Source organism: Leopardus geoffroyi, chromosome B1, assembly GCF_018350155.1.
Source record: "Leopardus geoffroyi isolate Oge1 chromosome B1, O.geoffroyi_Oge1_pat1.0, whole genome shotgun sequence".
Lineage (NCBI taxonomy): Eukaryota > Metazoa > Chordata > Mammalia > Carnivora > Felidae > Leopardus > Leopardus geoffroyi.
The window spans coordinates 155,899,002-155,922,861 of record NC_059327.1 but is presented as its reverse complement, the minus strand read 5'-3'; the positions used below and the strand labels follow the sequence as shown (position 1 = coordinate 155,922,861).

At 35.8% G+C, this 23,860-nt stretch overlaps 1 long non-coding RNA gene across 1 annotated transcript; it reads left to right on the top strand.

Moving 5' to 3' along the window:
• Positions 1-1,401: 1,401 nt before the first annotated feature.
• Positions 1,402-16,506, top strand: LOC123583450. The gene is made up of 4 exons (XR_006704878.1): positions 1,402-1,493; positions 15,462-15,584; positions 15,973-16,081; positions 16,377-16,506. It is a non-coding gene; the product is annotated as an uncharacterized LOC123583450 (long non-coding RNA).
• The last annotated feature ends 7,354 nt before the right edge of the window (positions 16,507-23,860 follow it).

Here is a 23,860-nt window from a genome sequence, read left to right as displayed (position 1 = left end):
AACATTTCTTAAAAAGTATCTTATTAATCCTAATAAATACTAATTTTCATAAGTATTATTTCATGGAAGTTTATATTCATTGGGTTTACCTTTTTAAAAGCCACTCATTTGTAATGTTAGTGTTCTTTTGCTATGTAACAAATTATTACAAATTTAGCTATTTTGAGCCATACAAATTTATTGTCTCACATTTTCCTTGGGTCAGGAATCTAAGTACAGATTAAGTTGGCTCTTGTGCTGAGTGTCACCAGGGTGGAATCAAGATGGCAGCCAGGAACTGCAATCCTGGCTATTGGCAGAATCCAGTCTCTTGAGGCTGTAGGGATGGAAGTCTCCATTTTCTAGCTTATTGGAGGTCAGGAACACTGTCAACTCCTAGAAGCTCTCCTAAGGACCTTACCAATCTCCCACAACCCCCTTAAGGCAGTTCACAACATGGTAGTTTGTTTCTTCAAAGACAGCAGGATCTACTGTTTGATTCTTTGCCTTAAGGGTTTGACTGATTATATCAGAATCACTCAGGAAAATCTCCCTTTTCATTAATTCAAAGTCAACTTATTAAGGAGCTTATTTATATATACAGAATTCTTTTTGCAATATATGGTCACATAATCACAGGAATGATATTCCATCATATTCACAGGTCCTTCCCACAATCAAGGGGAGGGGATGGAATCCTCAGGGCCATTTTAGAATTCTGCCTACTACACACAGTTATACTTTTTTGTTGTTGTTGTTGATTGGACAACTGGCCCTGCTGACTCACTCAACAATCTAAAATTGTAGAAATGAAATTTCAATCCACACAATTCATTATAAGTACAACTGGACAATCTATACATCTAGAAGGTCCTTGAAAAAAAAAATGTTCACAATATATACCATGCTGAAAAACCTTTATAATTAAAAACTCACTTCACATAAACACATATTTAAACCTAAAATAATTTTATTATAAACAGTGAGTGAATCAGAGAGGTTTAAAGGGGAAGTAGGATGGGTTCTTTAATCATTTTACTCTCACAAGTTTCTCTAATTCAATCCTTCCCTTTCACTTACTCCCTTTTCTCTAGGGATGACCCTGGGCAAACATCAACACAGAGAATCTCTACTAGCAATTTTATTAATTAGTAAAAACCATAATCCTAGGGTACTCTGGGTTCCTAAAAATTGTGAACTACATTTTTAGTGAACAAGCAAACAAATCAATGCGAGTGAGAAAGAGAAAGGGAGAATATTGGCTGGCAACCCTAAATTTATCCCAACCCAATATAAGTCCTGAAATTTGTATTTTAAACTGAATGCTCAGTAAATTTCAAAAGTTGCATTTATTTCCCTTTGTTTTAAATTCTTAAGGCAGCCTTTATATATTCAAAAAATATATATATATCTGAACTATTTTTTTTCTTTCATTAGATGTGTATAATAAATTGAATATCTGAGGATGGAAGTTGATAAATGTTAAATGATGAAGGAAATTATTACCTTTAAACGTAAGTAGAAAAATCCAAAGGCTAATAAGGGCTTAAAAACCTGGACACCATTGGTGTTACCATTTATTAGTAAAAAAAAAAATATCTAATTTCATCATGGTATACATTACAGTATAAATATTTAATTGTTGATCAAAACCACTCAAGGGAGAAATGGGTTTTTAGGTACATTCTTCAGGCAGATATAAAGAAGTGCTCAATTACCCAATTCAGTTAGAACTTGAAATCTGACCACTTTTGAAATTCATGGCCAATTTGAATGGATTGACACTAACCTTCTTATTATTCTGTAATACTTTTTTATTGTTTACAAACTCCCTTTACTGTTATATATTTTATCCTTCATGAAATATGATTCAGATTTGAAAATATGGAGATGTAAACTATAAACAATTAGCTTTACCATACTGGATAAGATAAACCTATATATATGTATATATATGAATATGAACAGAGATTATTAATCAAAATATAACTTAAAAATATGAGACCATTCTACCTACCAGACTGGCAAAACTATGAAAAATGTTTGGAAAAATGCACTGAAATTTCACTGTAACACTTTAATCATAAGAAAAATTTAACAAAAAGCAGACTACCATTCATTTTACCAGAGAAGTTTAAAAGGTAAAGATAATAAAAGGATCTCGATTCTAAGGTGATCTCTTGCTCTGAGCCCTTGAGGACTGTATTACAAAAAGATTTCACAGTATCCCTTTAACCATCAATAAAATGAACAGATATTCAGAAATTTAGGAATTTATTCATAATTCTGAAAGTATCTTTGTCAGCTCTTCCTACAAACCATTTATACATCATTCTACCATTTAAGGTAAGAGAAAAAAATTAAGACAGTACAAAAAATAAAATCATCTTAAAAAAAAATTTTTTTTATTCTACAAATTTACTTTAGCATAATCGATCTTTTGGGGTGTTCAGTTCAAGAAATTGTAACATGTGTATAAATTCGTGTAACCACCATAATGATCAGGCTTCAGAATAGTTCCATCGCGGGGCGCCTGGGTGGCGCAGTCGGTTAAGCGTCCGACTTCAGCCAGGTCACGATCTCGCGGTCCGTGAGTTCGAGCCCCGCGTCAGGCTCTGGGCTGATGGCTCAGAGCCTGGAGCCTGTTTCCGATTCTGTGTCTCCCTCTCTCTCTGCCCCTCCCCCGTTCATGCTCTGTCTCTCTCTGTCCCAAAAATAAATAAACGTTGAAAAAAAAAAAAAAAAAGAATAGTTCCATCGCCACCCAAAAAACTTACTGGGCTATTATTTGTAATCACAGCATGCCCTGACTCCTGGAAAATACTGATCTGTACTCCTCACTAGGGCTTTGTCTTTTCCATAATGTCACATACATAAAATAAATACACAGTAGGTGACCTTTAAACGAAATGTGGAATGTTGGATAGGTACAAACAAGAGTAACCACCCCCCCCAAAAAAAATTCTTAATATAATCACATAGAGCTTTTTAAAAGTAACTTTGTGGAAATGGAGCTTAGAATTCCTCTCGCAGGCTTAGAACCGAAGACGAAACTAGTCCTATAATATATGAGGTCAGAATGGAAGGATGGAAATGATGCCTTCTGTTACCAGACTAAGACAAGAAAATGTAAAGCTGTCCTCAAATTCACCTCTCAGGAATATTTATCTTTTAGATATGTCCTACAACTTTGGAATTTATTTTAAGCTGGCTGTACGCATTTCCCCCTTTGGAACATGGGGCACAGTATATCCACCTGTTAGGGTCAATTAATTTGTGAAAGAGCTCCAACAGCTTTGAGCAAAAGCTCTTTTCCATTTATTAAGGCATCAGAGAGTTGCCATATGTTAATTGCTAATCCATTTCTCACTTTGAATAGTGAGACAACAAAAAGACATTTTTTGCGCAGCATATTAAATTATTTTTTAAAATAGCAATGGATATTGCTCTATCCATGTGGGATAAACTTTTCCCTAAGAATTTCTCTCTTATTTCTGAACTTGTTTTCTCTATTCCAGTTTTTGGAGACAAAAATATGGACAAAGTTAAAAAATTCTTTTAGGGGCACCTGACTGGCTCAGTCAGTGGAGCATGAGACTCTTGATTTCCAGGTCATGAGATCAGGCCCCACGTTGGGCCTAGAGCTTACTTTAAAACAAGGATGGGAGGGGTCTTTCAAATGATTTTGATTCATCCTTACAAATCGGTTGAAATCATGAGTATAATAATTTATAATAAGGAACAACTCCAGGGGTGCCTGGGTGGCTCAGTTGGTTAAGCGTCTGACTTCTGCTTATGTCATGATCTCACGGTTCATGGGTTCGAGCCCTACATCATGCTTCTGATTCTATGACTCCCTTTCTTTCTTCCTGTCCCCTGCTCATGCTCTGTCTCTCAAAAATAAATAAATGGGGGGGGGGGGGGGAGAACAACTCCCTAAATATTGGCTTATGATGAAAATCACATAACTTTGTATCAATTAAGATATTGTTTTGTTAGCTAGACCTTTCAAATAGCAAATTATTGGAGCAGACAACATTAAATAAAATCATTGCAACTAGCTGGAGCTGTCACATCTAGAAAGTGATAAAGAAGCTTCCACATTCCCACTTGAATTCACGGTATTTTATTGGTTGTTGGATGGATTCAATGACCACTTCGCACTCCATAAAAAAGTAAAGGGGAACATTTCCAAAGTGTTTAATTATCTACATAAGGATCTCTATCCATTACACATGTATGTTTAAAATAATTCAAGGATTAAAAAAAAGGAATACATATTTATTTCAATTTATACTTCCTATTATCTTCCCATTCCTTAATATAATATAGAACTTCAAAATCCATCACTCATTATATTTATAAGATGGCAAGAATATCCTGATTCACATACTAAGCTTCACTATCTTAGAAGGTTGCAAAGTCTTAACAATGAAAACTGCTCTCATAAATAGTAAAATAACAAAGGCTTGTCTTGAAATGCTGTTTTTTGTTCACTGCAGATTAGAGAGCTGTCACAGAAAATTACACAAAGATAAAATCTGGTCCGCAATCTGCAAGGCCTTAGGAAACAGCTATTTTCCAAATAAATCTCAAAATATTATTTTTATTTTGTTCTTGGGCACTTCACACTCATGCTGCAGCTGGTTCATTTCTCCACTGAGGACAGTTAGACAATTCCTGTATTTTCCTCTATTGTATATTCTATTCCATAAGCTACTTAAGAAGTCATTGGCCTCGACGAACAACAATAAACATTTATTGAGCCTCAACTATGTGTTAGGTACTTTATTAGTCACACGGCTTAGAACAGGGAGTCACTTCAAAGCAAACATACCCAGTTAGATTTCCTACTTCCTATCTTTCTGAGGACTGTATCTAACCAACCACTTGGAGCAGTCATTCACAAGAAAAAATTTGTTGTTCATCAGTTGATGAATTTTGTGCTCCTGAAAATATGATATAGAAGAGTCAGCATTGCATCTGGGGAATAGCTTAGGATTAGTCATCTAAGCAAATAAGGAGAGGACAGGAGTAAGGGCTCTGGCTAGGAGTTTATGGGTCAGAAAGGGAACTTGGTGTGGAATGAGAGTATAACGAAAGAGGACTTGATGCAATCTGGTGGAGAGAAAAGAGGGACCAATGCTATGCAAAAACGTGGAGTGGTGTAGATTTACTATGTGCCACTCTTTTTGTATTTTCTTTGGCTCTGTGGACACAACACTTCCTTTTTACTTACCTCATATAACTAATATTTCTCTATCCACCCACCAACAAAATTTGTTCTTAAAAAAATATAACTTCCTTTGCTTCAAATTCTACCCCATTTGTCAAATGCTGGAAAAGAGTCAGCTAAAGATAAGACTCAATGCATTATATATACAGCACCCATAGATCCTGCCACCTTAAGGTCAGCCTTTGCCCTTCCCTTAAAGAAAAAAAAAAAAATAGTGTTTAACCCAACTCTGGACATCCCATTCTCCTTTTGAGGATTTAGAATACCAGAAGAGAAACTAAGCAAGAGCCACCTTCTTCAGGGGAAAAAGGGAGAGAGTAAAATTTTAAATGTCTCGTTTTTCTTCTCTGGTTATTTCAGTTTTATCCTTGACTTATTTTTGGGTTTGGATCCTATTAATCTGTCTTTGCATCTAGTCGCTGTAAGCTCATAAAAGCAAATCACAGATGACAGCTAAGCAATGATTCAGAACCCACATCCTTCTCCAAACCCACCTAGCCTGCCTAATTGCACTACATACTCCTGCTTTCGAATTCATGATTCCTCATGGTAACTTCAATAGTCTTCTTCAAACTTCACCCTCCCTCTGCTTGTACTGGTTTGCTAATAGACTTCAGCATTTTAGATGCTGGTGATTCTCTACTACTTTTGGCATTATCTGTGGGCAGCAAATGGTTAACTCAGCAGTCTGAGTTACTTAGAAGTTGCACATTCCAAAACACAAAGGTCTGCCTTTAGATCTGGTCATGGGCAGCTCTTACAAGATAATCTCTGGACACACACACACACACACACACACACACACACCAGTAAAAAAAGTGCTTTTTATTAAAAGAAGCAGCGACATGAAGGGCAGACCAAAAATAAATATCCTTAACAGAGTGGCACTTAGGTTTTTTAAAATGAAATCTATGCCCCATTTTTGCTTTGTGTCCCACCCCCTCCTCCTTCCCCACCCAACTGTGGATCCATCTTTAGTTATAAAAGGTCACTTATTGTTGTACGATCATATGCTGCCATGCCTCTATGTCTCTGGTCATTCTATTTTCTGTGTGTGGAAGATCTATCCTCCTCATTTCTAACTTTTGAAGTCTTACCCTTCAAGACTCAGTTCAAATGTAACTTTTTTGATGACACGTGTCATGATCCACCAGTCAGAATCAGTTGTTCACTTTGTGCTGCTTCAGGCGTTCGGCTCACACTTTTATTATGAATTCACAGTCTTAGGATTGTTGTTTGTATCTCTGTCCACCAGCTGATTAAAGAACAGGAAAACAAGTGTTTACATTGTTTTTATATCCTCTCATTTGTGGTGGTGCCCATGAGCAGGTGGGTTTGTAGCCCCCTCTATATCCTTTTCACTCCTCCCAGTTCCAACCTATCAATTTATAATCTAAGTAAAAAGCATAATTGTTACCCAAAAACAGTGTCAACATGAGTCTTCTCATCTCACTTTCTCATCAGATTGCAACCAATATACACAAACCATATGAATTTTTTGGAATCACTTCTAATTCTAGTGCTTTGTTCACAAGAAACAGTGTTTCAATTACATGTGATTGAAGGCAAAGGCCACCCAGTCTCTCTTTAACTATTCTCCATTGACCCACAATTAATCAACCTCCTAGTTAGATGGCAAGTTATTGAAAATTAATGTTTTAAGTAACAAATGTTAGTGCAAGACTATAGGATTAAAAATGTATAAGCATAAAAGTGAATTTAATTTGGGTACATTATATAAAATATATAATTTTACATATATGTTTAAATAAATAGAAAGAATTAAATAAATGGGTTATAAGTCATACACAAAGAAATGACAAAGACCACTTTTTTAAAAATAGCACATCCATAATCAACACAATTAGTTCTGTGACCATACCTATTGCTGTCTTTTTACAGAACTAGGACTACCAGGTCACAACCAAATTTGTCAGCTGAATTCCAGCTGCAAAATTCATGTTTCTCAGAGATATATGAGGGGGAGAAGAAACACGGCCTTATTTTCAATCCCTAGGTTGAGACCACAGTGTCGGCTGGAAAATGATAAACTTTAACTTTTTAAATGAGCTCATTTTACGTGGATATCACTTACAAAGAATAAATGTGAAGCGGTAATAGTGTATTTTCTGATACATTTCAGACTTCAGCCAAAGCTAGAAAGGGTGGCTGTAGCATTACAGAAAAAAATTTCCTGCCTACCAACACATATTGCATACAATGTCTAAAATAATCTCATCAAACTGATACATAGTATACAGTTACAGATCTTCATAATATAAATATTCACTGTAAGGCAAAAATGATCACATCAGATTTTTAATTTGATTTAAACAACGTATTTTTGCTTTTACTTTCATATTTTTTCCCAAAAGCTGAAATTTATCCCATGACCTAGTAAAAAACAACATTTTTTAGTACATGTACAATTGGGATTTTATTTTACTTTTTTTTTTAAACTTTTAGTTTCAATCCTAAAATTGAAGTGGCATTTTCTTTAATCTTATACCTTTGTTAATTTTTTTTTAATCTGAGTTTTTAAAATTTTAAACAATAATGTTCAATCTTTAAGCACATAGATGCAAAATACGGCATTTAAGATCTCCAATGTCAACCCATGTACCTACTATACCTTCTTAGCTAAACTTTCCTCCGAATCGTACAATAGCAAGATGATTTAGTTATGTTGACCTCAGACTGCTGACTAGTTCAAGAACAATGTCTTTCACCGATATGATGTATTAGTCACAGTACCAAACACTGTATACACGCTAATGTAAATCGACATAGTAACATGATTTAGGGGCACCTGGGTGGTTCAGTCACCAAGCGTTTAACTTTTGTATTTGGCTCAGGTCATGATCTCACAGTTCTTAAGTTCGAGCCCCACATCGGGCTCTGCACTGTCAGTGCAGAGCCTGCTTGGGATTCTCTCTCTCCCTCACTCTGTCCCTCCTGTATGCACTCTCTCTTTCTCTCTCTCTCTCTCTCAAAATAAATAAGTAAAAAAAACTAAAAAAAAAAGAAAAAAAGTAGCTTGATTTAGACACAGATATTTGAGTTCAAATACCAGACCAAACAATAGTCATGTCACCACGGTAAACAACTCGGACCTCTTTGCACCTCCCTTTCCTCATTTGATTTGTGATTTGATGTGTGATTTGATTATAATAGAGTACTTAATTCATGGAGTTTTTATGAGGATGAAATTAGTATATGAAAAGTGTTACACAACTTGCAAGTGCTCAATAATTGTTAATTGGTGTTTTAGTTCTAGCTCTGTCACCAAATAATGTGGAACACCAGGCAAGTCATTTACTCTTAAGCAAAGATAATAGCACTTTCACGAACTAGTTATTAAGGATGCCACAAGTGCAAAATTTTAGTAATTTATGCATTAACTTAAAAAGATTTTTTAAATATAAGTAATCAATCTTAACGGAAATGGAGTAAACAGAGTTAACAATGTGCTGAAAGAAAGTATAATGGTAACTGGGAGATTTGAGAAGATAAAAAAAGAGAGAGAAAGAGAAGAAAATAAACCAAAACATTGCCTATTCCTGAGCTGGGAACTCGATAAACTTAGAATAGAATGTGTGACATGTACCGACCAAAAGTAAAAAAGTTTAATAAAACACAGAAACCTGGAAAATATTATTAACTTAGGGTAATTATTTTAGAAAATGTAACATGATAAGTACCCAATAAATAATATGAATACATATGTATTCAGAACAATCTTGCCATGTATGTATTTTTATCTCCAATTCATTAATTGGGAAACAAGTTCCAAAAATTTAAGTTTTTTACCCAAGATCCACAACACAACTTGAACAATGTTAGAGCTGGAATTCAAACGTAAGTCCTTGCCTATAAAGCCTGTGTTATTTCTAGGGTATTAAACTGCCCCTCAATTCCATGAAATCATATTAGAAGTGTGTCTGAAAGCAATGGCAGAAACTGAGGCTGAAACAGCCAATACATAAAGTGCCAAACATTTTAGAAAGATTATGTCTCTTTTCCATTAAAAAGAAATGAAATGTATGGTTCAGGTGGCCAGACAAATAAGAGGTAATGGTATCATCAATATCCTAAAGGAAGAAGTTGAATAATTAATTAACACTAGAAAAACATTAACAATGCAAGAGTGAAAAGAACTGACATAATCTTCTATAAGGTTGTATAAGGTTGACTTTGTATATTATATTTTATATTGCACTATTATATATATATATATATATATATATATATATATATATATATATCAACTTGTATAGGGAATTCCAAAAATAGTTCTGCCACGGGCAATTTTAACCTTTCATATTGGCTTTAGAACCTAACATTACACTTCTTATCCACTGGTGAGAAGCAAATTTAATCTATCATCCTTATGACACTCTGTGTCTTATATTCCCTATATTAGTGAAGATAGGCTTACTTCTTACTTGCTGTAGCCCACAAGTGTCGAAATTTCTGTAGCTTACAACAGAAAACATTTATTGCTCATTGAAAAATACCTAAAATGGGTTTTTCTAATCAGTGGCTGGCTCTCCTTCAAGCTGTGATTTGGGGATCTAGGCCTCTTCCAAATTGTGAATGTCATCTCTGATCTTCATTATTTGGCTTCTGAGATCCACAGACTATGCATCAAGGAAAAGAACAGGGCAAAAATCATACATGGGAGGTTTTGTAGGCCTGACCTAGAACTTTGTAGACTTTATACATTTCTACATTGTGTATATATTCCTTTGCTAGAATTCATTCACATGGTTATACCTACCTACAAGGGAGGATGAAAAAGGTAGTCTAGTTCTATGCACAGGAAAAAGATTTGGTGACCAACTAGCCAGTCTGTCTACTTGAAGATGATACCTCATTCCAAAGTTCCACATATCTCAATGAATTGAGGTCCATTACAAACGCATCCCTCCTAAGACGCTTGAGTTCTCCCAACATAGATGTGATTTCTGTCATATGTGAGTCATTAAACAAGTTTGTAGGGTTTTTGTTTTGTTTTCTTTTGTTTTTATATTACTTTTAAAAATCTCATCTTAAAGACAAAATAGGTTAACAGTGTGATTCAGAAGCCAACATCACAAGTTCAAATTCCAACATGCTTACTTATTAACTTCCTGACCTTGAAAAGTTGCTTTAACTCTCTGTGACTTAGTTTACTTATCAATAAAAGAATACTCATCTTGAAGTACAGGTAAAAGGCTTGATTGGTATAATGTATATAAAGCTCTTAAATGAGTGCCTGACACATGATGAGGATTCAGTAAATGTTATCAATTATCTTAAATACGCATTTATTATCTATTTACAAATCCCATTACTTTTACTAAATCATAAATCTCCTGAGGGCCACCATCATGCCTTACTCATTTGGGACTCTATGTATTCTTTCTATAGTACCTTAGGAATATTAGGCAATCGAATATTTATTGGATCAGCAAATAATATCTTTCTTAGTTTTTTTTTTTTAATGTTTATTTATTTTTGAGACAGAGAGAGACAGAGCATGAATGGGGGAGGGGCAGAGAGAGAGGGAGACACAGAATCTGAAACGGGCTCCGGGCTCTGAGCTGTCAGCACAGAGCCCGACGCGGGGCTCGAACTCACCGAACGCGAAATCATGACCTGAGCCGAAGTCGGCCGCTCAACCGACTGAGCCACCCAGGCGCCCCTCTTTCTTAGTTTTTAATACAGGTTTCACACACACTGTCATTTTCATCTGATGAAAATGATAATATATCAGGATAAAATATATAATGATGTTTCATATTCAGTTGCAAAATATTAAAATATGTTTATAGTTTCCTCATGATTTCACCCAGTTTAGTACAAAAACATCCACTTAAATGTATAGGGTGGTATTTATGATTGAGTTTTACCCTGTGTGCCCTTTATATTAACGTAAACTCTTGAACAGTGACCAAAAATCATTACAGCTTGATGTCTTTTCAGTAGCCAGAATGAAATGAATTGGTCTCAGTCCAATTCCTAGTGGACAAGTGTCTAAATCAAAAAACGCCACCACAATTAGCATTACTTTAGTTAATAGTTTTAACCACTGAGGTCAAGGATAAGCTGAATAATAAAATTTGAACTAATCTTGCAATGCAAACTGTAACTGTTTCCAAAATAAAGGTTAGGTAAGCTTGGACGGTTAGCTGTTAACTAGTTAATCCACAGAATAAAAGGGAGAAAAGTGCTCTAATGAGGCTGACTAGGAAATAATGTAATTTTATGAAACTGAATTTTCTTTAGTAGTCATTCATTTCCACAAACAACTTTAAATTTTTTCATGAAAAATTAAATTTCTACCAAAACTAACAAGAATTTTCAACCTACTATTAATCCTGAAAATAAAGTTGAGAATCTAAATATATGCGCATTTATTTCACTCCCAAGTCACAATATAGACAACTCACAGGGAAATTTCTAAAAACAAGGAGAAACACAAATGTTCCCTAAGGTCTGCAAGGAAAAGTAGAAGAAACAAAATTCTTGGCTCCAAGGAACTTCAGCAAAGACTTCCAAGTACAAAGACTAAACATGTTTCTAGTAGCAAAAAGGTAAAAGCTGAATATTCCATCCCTTCATAGAATGATGGGATTTTCTATACTTTAAGGGAATCTAAACATTTTATGTTCACATATAAGATAATTAAGATTATTATAAATTGAGTTGATTTATCCAGAGTTATATAGTGACCTTCGCTCTTCACATTGTTCTTAGTGTCTACCCTAGACGATTATGTGCTAACAAAAATCCGTATGTATACATGCATGCATGTATGTATGTGTTCGACATTGTTCAAAGACCTAAGAAAAACATCAGTGAATAAAGGAAAACTCCCTGCCTTCATGGAATTTACATTCTAGTGATGGGAAAAGGACGATACATAAGAAATATATTTAATAATGCGATAGTACAAGGTCAGGGAGATCAGTTTGTGAGGTGATGAATTGGTTTGGTAGAGCTGCCTTAACAAAGCACCACAGACTGGGTGGCCTACACAGCAGAAATTATTCCTCACAGTTCTGGAGGCTGGAAGTCTGAGATGAAGGATTGGTTTCTTCTGAGAACCACAAGGAAAGTTTCTCTTGGCCTCTCTGGTCGGCCCTCTACTTCCTGTATCTTGACGATATCTTCCCTCTATGTGTGTATCTGTCCAAATTTCCTCCTCTTAAAAGGATACCAGTCATACTGGATTAGGGTTCACACTAATGACTTCATGTTAACTTAGTTAACTTGTTTAAAGATTCTATATCCAAATACAGTCACACTCTGAGGTACTAGGGGTTATGATTTCAACAGGTAAATTTTAGGAGCTTTCAACTCAGCTCAAAACAGGAAAGGGAGTAAAATTGGCATTATTTAAAATGCCAAGTCACGAAGTTGGGTTTGAATGCAAAGGGGATGTTTGGGCAAAGTCATGAAAGAGATGATTTGTAAAACAAAACAAAAGCTACAACATTTTTGCAATAAAAGTTTGTAATAAAAACCAAAATTTGGCTTTAGCTTGGCTTCAGGAAGGCGTGAAACTCAGAACCCAGAATACCTCCAAGAACTTAGGCCGTCCGCGCTCTGTTTATCACTCATCTCTGCTTCTCTCTGGACATCTGCTTCATTCTTTTCCTATCGACCTCCTCTCTCTGCTTGTCAGTCCACATAGTTGTCAAAGGCTCTTCATGGTTTGCAGTTAATACATAGCCTATTTTTAGTTTGTTGTAGAGATGTACTAGCTCTTCCTAAATGCTAATTCTAAATTCCCAGGAAAGAGAGTCCATTTGGCCCAGTCGATTGTGGACAAAGACCTAGGACATGCAGAACAAATATAGCTGCCCAGGATTCTTTTCTGTGGAAGAAAGATGAGGGTACAGATTGTACCCATAATGTAAATAAATGACTCCAAAATAGTTTGTGACAGACAGGAAAGATTTTCTCCTCAGCTATTAGATACCACATTTTTTTCAATTTTATTTATTTATTTTGAGAGAGAAAGAGTATGAACACTTAAGCAAGAGAGGGGCCAAGAGAGACAGAGAGAGTATCCCAAGCAGGCTCCACACTGTTGACATGGAGCCCTACTTGGGGCTCAAACCTACAAATTGTGAAATCATGACCTGGGCTGAAGCAGTCAGCCGCTTAACCGAATGAGCCACCCAGGTGCCCCTAGATACTGCATTTTTTAAAGAAACTTCATTGTTTCAGTTCTTTCTCTTTTTTCTACTCTTATACTTTCTTTATCCCAATTTGCCAATTCTGTGTCAAATCACTCTGAGCATTTCTTTTCTGTTGGGAAAAAACAGAAAGAGCACAGGAAAGGGGGTCATAAAAATAAGGAGAAATCTTAAGTTTCATATTCATAGTCCTGTGATCTTAACCAGGCTCCTTTACACCTGGCATATATTAAAGCTCCTATCTCAGTGTAGTGTAATTGCTTGTTAATTAAATCCCCAACTATTTACTCAAAATTCATTAAAAATGTATTTATTAATTTTTCACTTTCGGCCAGGCACTCTGATAAGCCAGGGTATCCAATGGAGGGAGAAGGAAGGGGGACCTGATACATTTTCTGCACTTAGAAATTGCTATAGACTGAATGTTTGTGTCCCCACCCCTCAAAAAAATTCATATGTTGAATGATACTCTGAAGTGATATTGTTAGAAGGTGGGGACTTGTTAGAAGGTTGTGAAAGTAGAACTCTTATGAATGGGATTAGTGCCCTGATAAAAGAAGCTGAGAAAGCTCCCTCACCCTTCCATCAGGTGAGGTTACAGTGAAAAGAATACCATCAATGAGAAAGCAGGATCTTACCAGACACCAAATCTGCAGGCGCCATGATCTTGGATTTCCCAGGCTCCACAACTGTTAAGAAGCAAATGTTTGTTGTTCATATACCACCCAGTTAGGATACTTTTTATATCAGCCCAAATGGACTACGGCAGAAATTATTACTATTTGCAGTTCAAATTTTTAATCTGCTTTACTTATCTCAGGAAGTTTGAAGCAGGGTCCTCACATGAAAGTGAAACAGAGAAAGTGAAGACAGAGACTGTAAGTTTCTAAAGAACAGGATCTGAATCTTGCTACCTTAAGTGCTCAGGATTTCACATTTTTTAAAAGACTAAGTAATGATCTTCTGTAGAGCATATACCCCGTTCTCATATATTTCATTTATAAGCAACTCTTGAGGGAAATTTCAGACTAGATGGATAACAGAATGATTCTATGACAGACTAGTGGGGGATAAATAAACCAATGTAAAGATAGGACTGTAACGTAATGTGAGAGAAAAACATTTTGGTTGTCACATGCTAATCATATCATAGAATCTTTTAAATCTCAAAAGATGTTCAATCTTCGTTTACCTCTACATGGTTTACCAAAAATGTCATGTATGGTGATGATTTTGTTTTATTTTACCTCTAATTTCATCCTCCAACCTCAACATTTATATCTCTCAAATATTAACAATCCATTAATAGCTATCCAATTTAGGGTTATTAATTAGAATAAAGTTGGCAGTTTGACTTCAGAGTTCAGCCTGTTTTCTTGTGATTCTTTAATGCGGTTGACTGCCTGCAAACATTTAAATGGTTCCCCTGCCACTTGTCTATGTATTTAAGCAAATAGACTATTACAAGAACAAAGACCTACTTGGTTTTTCTAATTGGACAGAGGATAAAAGAAATCTTTTCCAGCTTTGTTTTATTTCTAAACTCATTTAGCACCAAGTGCATATCCACTTCGACTTTTTTGGAACAGGTTCATTATGAAAATGGTCTAATAATGAGTAGTTGGACCCAGAGTTTTTATACATCCCTAAATGAACACAAGCTTGTTTCTCATCATTTCTTTGTTTCATAATTATGTTCCCTTTCAGCCCACCCTTTCTGGGGTATCTTCCTAAACGTATTCTCTTTTGTACTATGTTTCCTTTGATGTGAATACCTCGTTATATGTAGTAATTTCCATTATAGGTCTACAATATAAATTCATCAACTAATTTCTAGCTGTCTTCTTTTCTCAAATAACTCATTGACAATCTATAATATAGGTGCTTGTTCAAAATCTTATTACTTGTATGAGGGAAATACAAGTAAGTAAGCCTTTAAATAAATAAGAATATAAAATATAAATGTTTTGTAAGTCTGAGGTTGAGGAATTCCCAAGCCAAAGATGTACATACTTGGTTTTTTTGTTTGTTTTGTGTTGTTTCATTTTGTTTTTTAGGGAATGTGACTCCAGGAAGCAGATCTGAGGAGCAGGGACAGAAAACATGGAAGGAGGAAAAATAATGTAAGATTGCAGGATCTTAAAAACTAAAGATTGTGACAACAGAACCTTCACTTCTATGTAAGTAAAACATGTTTTTGTAAAGCCCTTCAGTTGTCTTGTATGGGCTCCCAATTGCTGATGTTTGATTTTCGGGAATTTTACATGTTGGTTTTCAAACCATTGGTAGTTTGAAATTAGCCATGGTGGTGATAATTTATACCACAGAAATCAGCAAACACTCCCTTCAGGGCATTTATTTTTACCCCCAGAACACCACTCATGCATATTTTCATCTATTCTATCAGAGTCCACAGACTAAAGTGACATTTTGCCAATACAGCTTCACTGAAACACAGCTACACCCATACTATGACTGGGTTTGCACAACACAGTTAGATGTGAGTAGCTGGGACGTATATCACATGGCCTGCAAGCCCTAAAATAATTACTATATGCCTCTCTACAGAAAAATGTTTTCAAGTCTTGTGTTAAATTATGCTGAATGCATTTTCTGCTTTGATATAATAGACCCCTACAGCAAGACTATTCGATTCACTTCTTTGTGTATCAATGCGGTAAGTAGGCTACCTTCACTCTTCCTCAAGTAAGGTTCATCCATATCTCTCCCAATCCTTACGCTTTGCTCTCCCTATGTGGGTATATTTCTTGGCTCCCTAAATTTATCTGACACTTATAGAAAGATTTCAAATTGCAGCAGATTTTAAGGTCCCAGACCCTGGTATAATCACATCTTAGAAAAACAGCATAACAAAATTATCTTTGTGTGTGTGTGTGTGTGTGTGTGTGTGTGATGGATTTTACTCTTTTTTCCCCGTAGCACTTTATATATATGTTTTGTCCTTTGTATAGATGCTGGCTTAACCCACGAATCCATTTTGGTCTTCTGAGTTTTGTATGATTCAAGGTCCCCACTATATCACCCATTGATTTTAGTATGTCTCTGATCCAGGAGAACCAGGGACAACTTTGAACTTCAAAACAATGATGGTAAGCCTCTTCTTCTTTACTTGTTTTCTAGGACTTTGTTCAACTCTATTTTTCCTCTTTTATTTCTTATGCCCATAATCCCACCACTAAAATAAAATGTCCATAGCTCATACATACCTAAAACAATATATAAAGCTTCTCTCTAAGTCTTGGGTGTTTCCTACATTTCATTATTCTCAAGGAATTTTTTGAAACATTATTTAATTCAATATTTGCATAACTACACTTATTTTTAAGGCACAGCTGTTCTTCTCCATACTTAACTGTTTCACTTATTAACTTCTAATCCCAACACTAATCATAATGGCTGATCAGAATTTAATAAAATTCAAAAACATGAGAAAATCCCTGAAGAATTGGATGCCAAATATAACTCATGCTCATGATTAAAATTCATTATATTTTTTCAAATAAATTTTGAAATTATCTTGATTCAAAATGCAACCATAAAGGCCAAAACTAAAAACATACCATTTGTTTTTATTTTCTTTTCTAAGATTTGGAATATCAGAAGAGTGTCACCTTCTCATAATTACCAGGAAAAGAAAAAGGGATGAGTTAGTTGTCTTGTTTCCATCATCAAAGCACATTTGAGGTGTCATATTTGTCAAAATCTTTCAATGAATGAAATCCAGCTTATTCTGTTTAGAATAGGAATAGGATAAAAGTGAAACCTGAATATATTAGGCTAGCTTCAGAATTCTCTCTCTCTCTCTCTCTCTCTCTCATATCTCTATCTGTTGTCTCTGCTTCCCCTTCTATTGGCTTTATTCTCTACATGTAACAAAAATGATGTAACATCTAACAAAAACTTAGAATGTTTTTAACTTACATATTACCAGTTAGGCATCACAGAGTTTTAGAAAAAAAAAAAGTCTCTTTACCAGTAGCTCAAGAAAATGTGTCCTAGGGGCACCTGGGTGGCGCAGTCGGTTGAGCGTCCGACTTCAGCCAGGTCACGATCTCGCGGTCCGGGAGTTCGAGCCCCGCGTTGGGCTCTGGGCTGATGGCTCGGAGCCTGGAGCCTGTTTCTGATTCTGTGTCTCCCTCTCTCTCTGCCCCTCCCCCGTTCATGCTCTGTCTCTCTCTGTCCCAAAAATAAATAAACGTTGAAAAAAAAAAATTAAAAAAAAAAAAAAAGAAAAAAGAAAATGTGTCCTAAAGGTACTTTGATTGTCCCAGCCAATAAGAGCATATTTGTCTTTTCCTGACCTTACCAGTATGGCCAGAGGAAAATGACATACTGTGACTGGCAGGGACTAGACCACATGCTCTCACCTGTAGTATTTGAGGGAAAGGCAAAAACCTCAAATAATAATGAATTCTCTTCAAAAATACAAACAGCAGGAAAAAGGAAAAGAAGATCATTGTACCTACCAATCTCGTCCCTATGGACTGTACACAGCTGCGTGTTCCTAATGTGAAAATGTCCACTATGATGAAGGTATATACTGACATGAAATAAAACTAAAAATTGAGCAATACTGCTATTCTCTTAAAGGGTTTGATTCATTTCAGATGAAAGAATAATGAGTAAGTGGATGAATGAGTGAGTTTGCATGGACTTGTCTTCTTTGTCCAACCTGGCCTGCATTCAGAAACTTCAAGGTCAAACTGAACACTTGTCAATTCTTAAGTCTGCCCCACGTGTATCTGCACTCTGAAGCTGCGCCAGTCCCAGAAGAGCTAACAGAGACATCTTAGGCTTGATAAATAGCCAAATTTGAACTCAACAGCAACATTGTCAGGATCACGAATGTTAAAATTTTTCTTCAAATATCCCTGTAAAGGGAGGAGGTCGTCATTTTAGGGCTTGCTTGAAACTTATGAATCCGTAGATATGGTAAATTGTCTTGTTTTCCAATGACTTAAAACCCCAATCACAACAGATTTTTAAAACAATGAAATTTATTATTTAACTTGATCAACATAGAACATTCAATTACTTATTCATTCATTGAAATTTTTTTGCCATGTTACTTTGAACAAATCACAAGTCACCTTTAAAAAGAATATATTCCCCATTCTTCCTCGCATCACCTGAATCTTCACCTCCCATTTTCTATCCCCATTCTTTCCAAATTCCATACTGAATACTGTAAACTAAATGAATCTATCTCATGGTAAACACAGCACTCAATTTTAGCATTTATTTTATTAACTTGTAATCGTGTCTGTATGTATGTGCATTTCTCCATTAGATGGCAAATATGTTAATATCATAGACTTATTAATAATTATATGTCTAGCCCCAGGTCCAATGGAAGATTAACAATTATTCAATAAAATAATTCAGATTATTTCCAAATTTTCAAATGAAAGCACCTGTTTCTGGTGTTTCGTACAAAATTATTTTTAATTTAGAAAGAATTGAAAGCCTTCTGAGGACTCTGAGATTTCTTGGTAATTTTAAGGGCCCTAGAGATTATTTTCTATGATTTCAAATTCGAAATGTAAGACTTCCTTTCCTTGATAGGTGTAAGAAATCATATTTCTCTCTCTGTTTAGGATGTAAATAAAAATTGTGTGTTCTGTAGATAAAGGCAAAAGTGAGGAAAGAGTAGAGAGAATGGTGAAGAGATGCCTAAGGAATCACAAGTATAAACATTTTACATTTGATGGATGTTTACATATCATCATTTTGGAGTCAGTTTGATCCTGTGTGAAATGAGAAGGAAAGATATTGTTATCTTTACTTAACAAATCAGTAACTGGAAAATTAGAAAGTTAAGGGACTAGGACAAGTTCATGAATCAAGTTAATACATGAGTTCAGCCTGTGATATGGAGCAAGATTATAATTACAGTGAAGTTTTCCAATCTCCTTCACTTATTATTGCATTACATTGGGCCAGAAACATCATCCCTTTGAGCATCATTTTTCTTCATTTGGGAGTAGGGATTAACTAGCAGCCACCTAATAAAGTCATCATGAGCAAAAGGAAAGAATACCTAGAAATAATTGTTCAATAGGAAGGATGGTTTTACAGCCAGCCTCTTCAGCTGTTCACTCTGACTTCACTATGTAAAACTGCCTGTTTAGAACGTGTTTGCCTAGAAGATGTCAAGCAAAAGTGGAAAATAACTGTATGTTGTACTTGCTAAGATGTAAAAAGAAGGGCATTAGAAAAACCTTTGTCTGCAATTCATTCTGCAGACCAATAAGCAGTGTTACTGCCTGGGAATGGTTTGATTTCCATGGGAGAAAGGGCTTGTGGCTCAAGATGATGAAGTAACCGCAGGGTAAGATGGGAAGAAGGAGAATATATGAACACTGAATACTATTTACCCATGAGACATTTGTAGAGAGGTTGACTGAAATATTACCCAGGACCTATCTTGGCCAATACAAGGAAATTTTTGCAGCCTCATAAAAATCTTCTATATTGAAATGCTGGTTTTAAGGACTAAAACACTAGATTAAAAGACAAACTTGATGTGATCTAATGCTGGTGATATGGTGCATTTTTTGCATGTAAGTTGCTTGATATTTACAGACCATTAATATTTAAAACCACAAAGTTGTTCCAGACTTTTATATTAGGTGTGAGAAGAAATTGTGTGTGTGAGCTAAGTGTTGTATGAGCTAAATATTGTGAGGTTTGGGTTAGCAATGTAGACAATTTGTCAAAGTCCTCCCTGATCCATCAATATCACAACTTTCTATTTCATTTAATATTTGATGAATATAGACTTTAATTCATTCTAGTTCTCATTAACCAACAGTACTTCCATTTTAAAAAGAAAATATGGACATTTTAAATGTTTTTTCAAGTTTATTCACATGATTTGCTTGATCTAACTGGAAAATAAAATTTAATGCAGTAAATAAAGCAATCATCCTAATGTTTGTACTTTGATAGCAAGTAAACATGTTATTTACTTGAACAAGAGCATATGCCTCTGAACTGAGAGGTAAGATATAATTTCTCACAATATTCCCTAAAGTCAAAGATGATCATTTGGAAGAAAATATAACTGAAGAACAGAAACAGATATTTCTGATATTATTATTTGAAAGACACTGTTGGGTTCCCACTTCAATCTTGATAATGCAGTAAATTCTAGGATTTATAATGTTCAGATGCTCCTAGAATCTTGGACACATGCAAATCCTATCCGTCACAGATCATGTTCTTTGACCCTTCAGCTTCCCCCCACCAAACATCCCACCTTGTGCAATCCAATCCTTTTGGGCTGCAGAATCTGACACTGTGCAGAGAAAGATGTGAGGAATGGGAGAAGAAAAACCACAAGAAGCCAAATAGATACATGTAATAAATCTGAGGGGCAAAGAGAGAAGTCACATGGACTAAAGTAGCATGAACAAAGAGGGATATTTTTTGATGTCTGGGTGGTGGAGGTAACTGAAACCCAGAGTAAAGAAGGGATTCTGACTCTGTATTGAGCTTCCATTAGATGGAGCTTTATCACTCAAACACTGGAATTCTTTGGACACATGGATCCAGCCCTTAGAGGGCTATCCAAGATTTCAAAATAATCCTCAGATAAAAATCAGTACTGCTAGGGATTTAGGATGATGATACAATCAAGTTTATGTACCTTATAAAGTTTAAGAGCCATTATGAAGATGACTATATGAAGTCAAGGATGCAAAGTTGAGAAAAATATCTATTTAGAAGTGGATATATGAGCCATAAATCCAAACAGATGTAGCCCCACATAGTCCACTACATTGAGAAAAGAAACCTATTCCCTTAAGAAGTGTCGAAAGTGAGGGGCGCCTTGGGTGGCTCAGTTGGTTGGGCGTCCAACTTCGGCTCAGGTCATGATCTCACAGATGGTGGGTTCAAGCCCCATGTCGAGCTCTGTGCTGACAGCTCAGATCCTGGAGCCTGTTTCAGATTCTGTGCCTCCCTCTCTCTCTGCCCCTACCCTGTTCATGCTCTGTCTTTGTCTCAAAAATAAATAAACACTAAAAAAAAAAAAGTGTCAAAAGTGAATATAGTCTTTGCTTACCCATTGACAACACATCCACACATCTCCACATTCAGTTTCTTAAGAAATTGGAGTCCTTATTATAAATAAGAAGAGTTCCAAGTTCACCTTGCATGGATAAGTGAGTGGCTTCTCCTCAGCCCTCTGTGGACAAGACCAAATCTTGTGGGGGGCGTGGGAGGGCAGGTGTGATAACAGAAGACTTAGAATTAAAAGAAACTTTGAAGTTTTTGTTCAAGTTATTTGCCTAAAGAACTTGGAAAACAAGCAAGAAATAATATTTTTACAAAGGCAGTTAGATGCTGAATCATAACTGGAATATACTACAGACATTGAGTAGAAATGTAAAAAATTACAGGCAGAGAAAAGCCACCATTTTTAATTTGTTTTCAAGCCTTACAATGGGAATTAAAACTGTAAAAAATAGTACTTCTACAAAGACACTAACTCAACTGTAGTAGAACAGGGGTAGGCAACTATGGCTCAAGGGCCCACTACACGTTTCTTTCTTGTTTTTTAAACCACTCACAAGGGGTGACTGGGTGGCTCAGTTAAACGTCAGCCTTCTGCTCAGATCATGATCTCAAGGTTTGTGAGTTTGAGTCCCACATCGGGTTCTGTGCTGACAGCTCAGAACCTGGAGCCCGCCTCAGATCCTGTGTCTCCCTCTCCCTCTACCCCTCCCCTGTTTGTATTCTGTCTCTCTCTCTCTCTCTCAAAAATAAACATTAAGGGAAAAAAGTTAAGCCACCCATGAAAACAGTTTTTACTTTTTAAGTGGCCAGAAAAAACATCAAAAGAAAAATTATATTTGGTAACATGTGAAAATTATATGAAATTCACATTCCAATGTCCATAGTAATGTTTTATTGTGACATAGTCACACACATTCATTTACACAGTATCTGAGGCTACTTTCACATACAAGGCCAGAGTTGAGAAGCTGGGATAGAGACCAGAGGTGGCCTCAAAATCTAAAATATTTACTACCTGGCTTTTTACAGAAAAAGTTTGCCAACCACTTCACTAGAACAAGTATACAAGAGAATAGAAGACACCTCTGTTCATAAATGTACATTAAAACCAGGGGGAATGTATTCTCTCTCATGTACAAGCTGTATTAACTCTAACTGGCAGTTCCACAAGGGACAGTTGAACAAGAAGTTGAGGCTCAGAAGTTAAAATGAAAGCAATATAAAGAATTCATAAGCCCTATTGGAAACCATGGCTCTTTTGAAAATCTCGCAGAATCTTACTGTTGGTAATACAAATCAGAGCTGTAGAGGAAAATGAGGACAAATTAGAAGCTATCAGGAATTCGGATCAACTAAAGAAATTCCAACTGAAAAATGGGATGAATCTGATAAACCAAAAGGGCTTTGTTTGTTTCTGGCTTTAAAAGATGAAAGATCCCAGATGGCTGAAATAAACAAGTTACCTGGTCTTAATCAGTGAACTCCACTAGTTACAGGTTAAGAATGGCCCTAAAAAGAATCACCATGCTTACTTGGATATCCATTCAGAACTCAGCTTGGACAGAACGAACCAGTTACACATTTGCACTGGTTTTCGCAAAGATCTTTCAGTGGTTAACAGCTATTAATATTGTTATAAAGTAAACAAAATTTCTTTCTCAAACTACTGTTGTGTAATACCTGAAAAGTGAGGGAAATAAATCATCAATAACCCCCCTTCCCCCAACCTAAAATTAGAGAGGCAGGACTGTGATGAACACAGTAAGGCTCTTCTTGCAACTCTTTCTGGAGTTTTTCCAGGTAAATTACACAGCACTCACCAAACCTCCTCCTCCTCTACCCCCAGTAGAAGAGTAAAAAGAAAGGGAGTCAATGCATGATAGATTGCCAATAAAAGGATCATCTGGAAGTCCTATTTAAATATTGGATTTGCCTTTGAAGGCATCTGTGAAGATTGACCAGGGTAAATGTGTTAAAAGGGTGAAAATATTAACTCACAAATTTCCCAGTCTTTGTACCTCATTAACTAAAGAGAATGTACTGTCTCTCTACTTAGTTCCTCTGTGCCATCTTCTCTTTTATGCGGTGTGTCTTTGTCAGAATATTATGGTACAGAATTAGATAATAGGCTGACAGAAAGAAGAAAGAATATATGGAGTAGGAAAAGACCTTTTATGAGACACTAAGATTGTCTACATAATAAAAGTAATTAGAGACTGGAAAATAAAACAAGAAAGGTGTGCATTGATTAGGAGATGGTGAAAAACGTGGTTCATTATTATTTATTTACATTCAGCTACACTGTGAGGTATTCATTGTAGACAAAGACAGAGTCCAAAGCAATATAGAGTAGGAGAGAACTGGGGAGAGAAGAGAAGAGTTTCAGAATTTAAGTAAATGTCTGCACATCTAT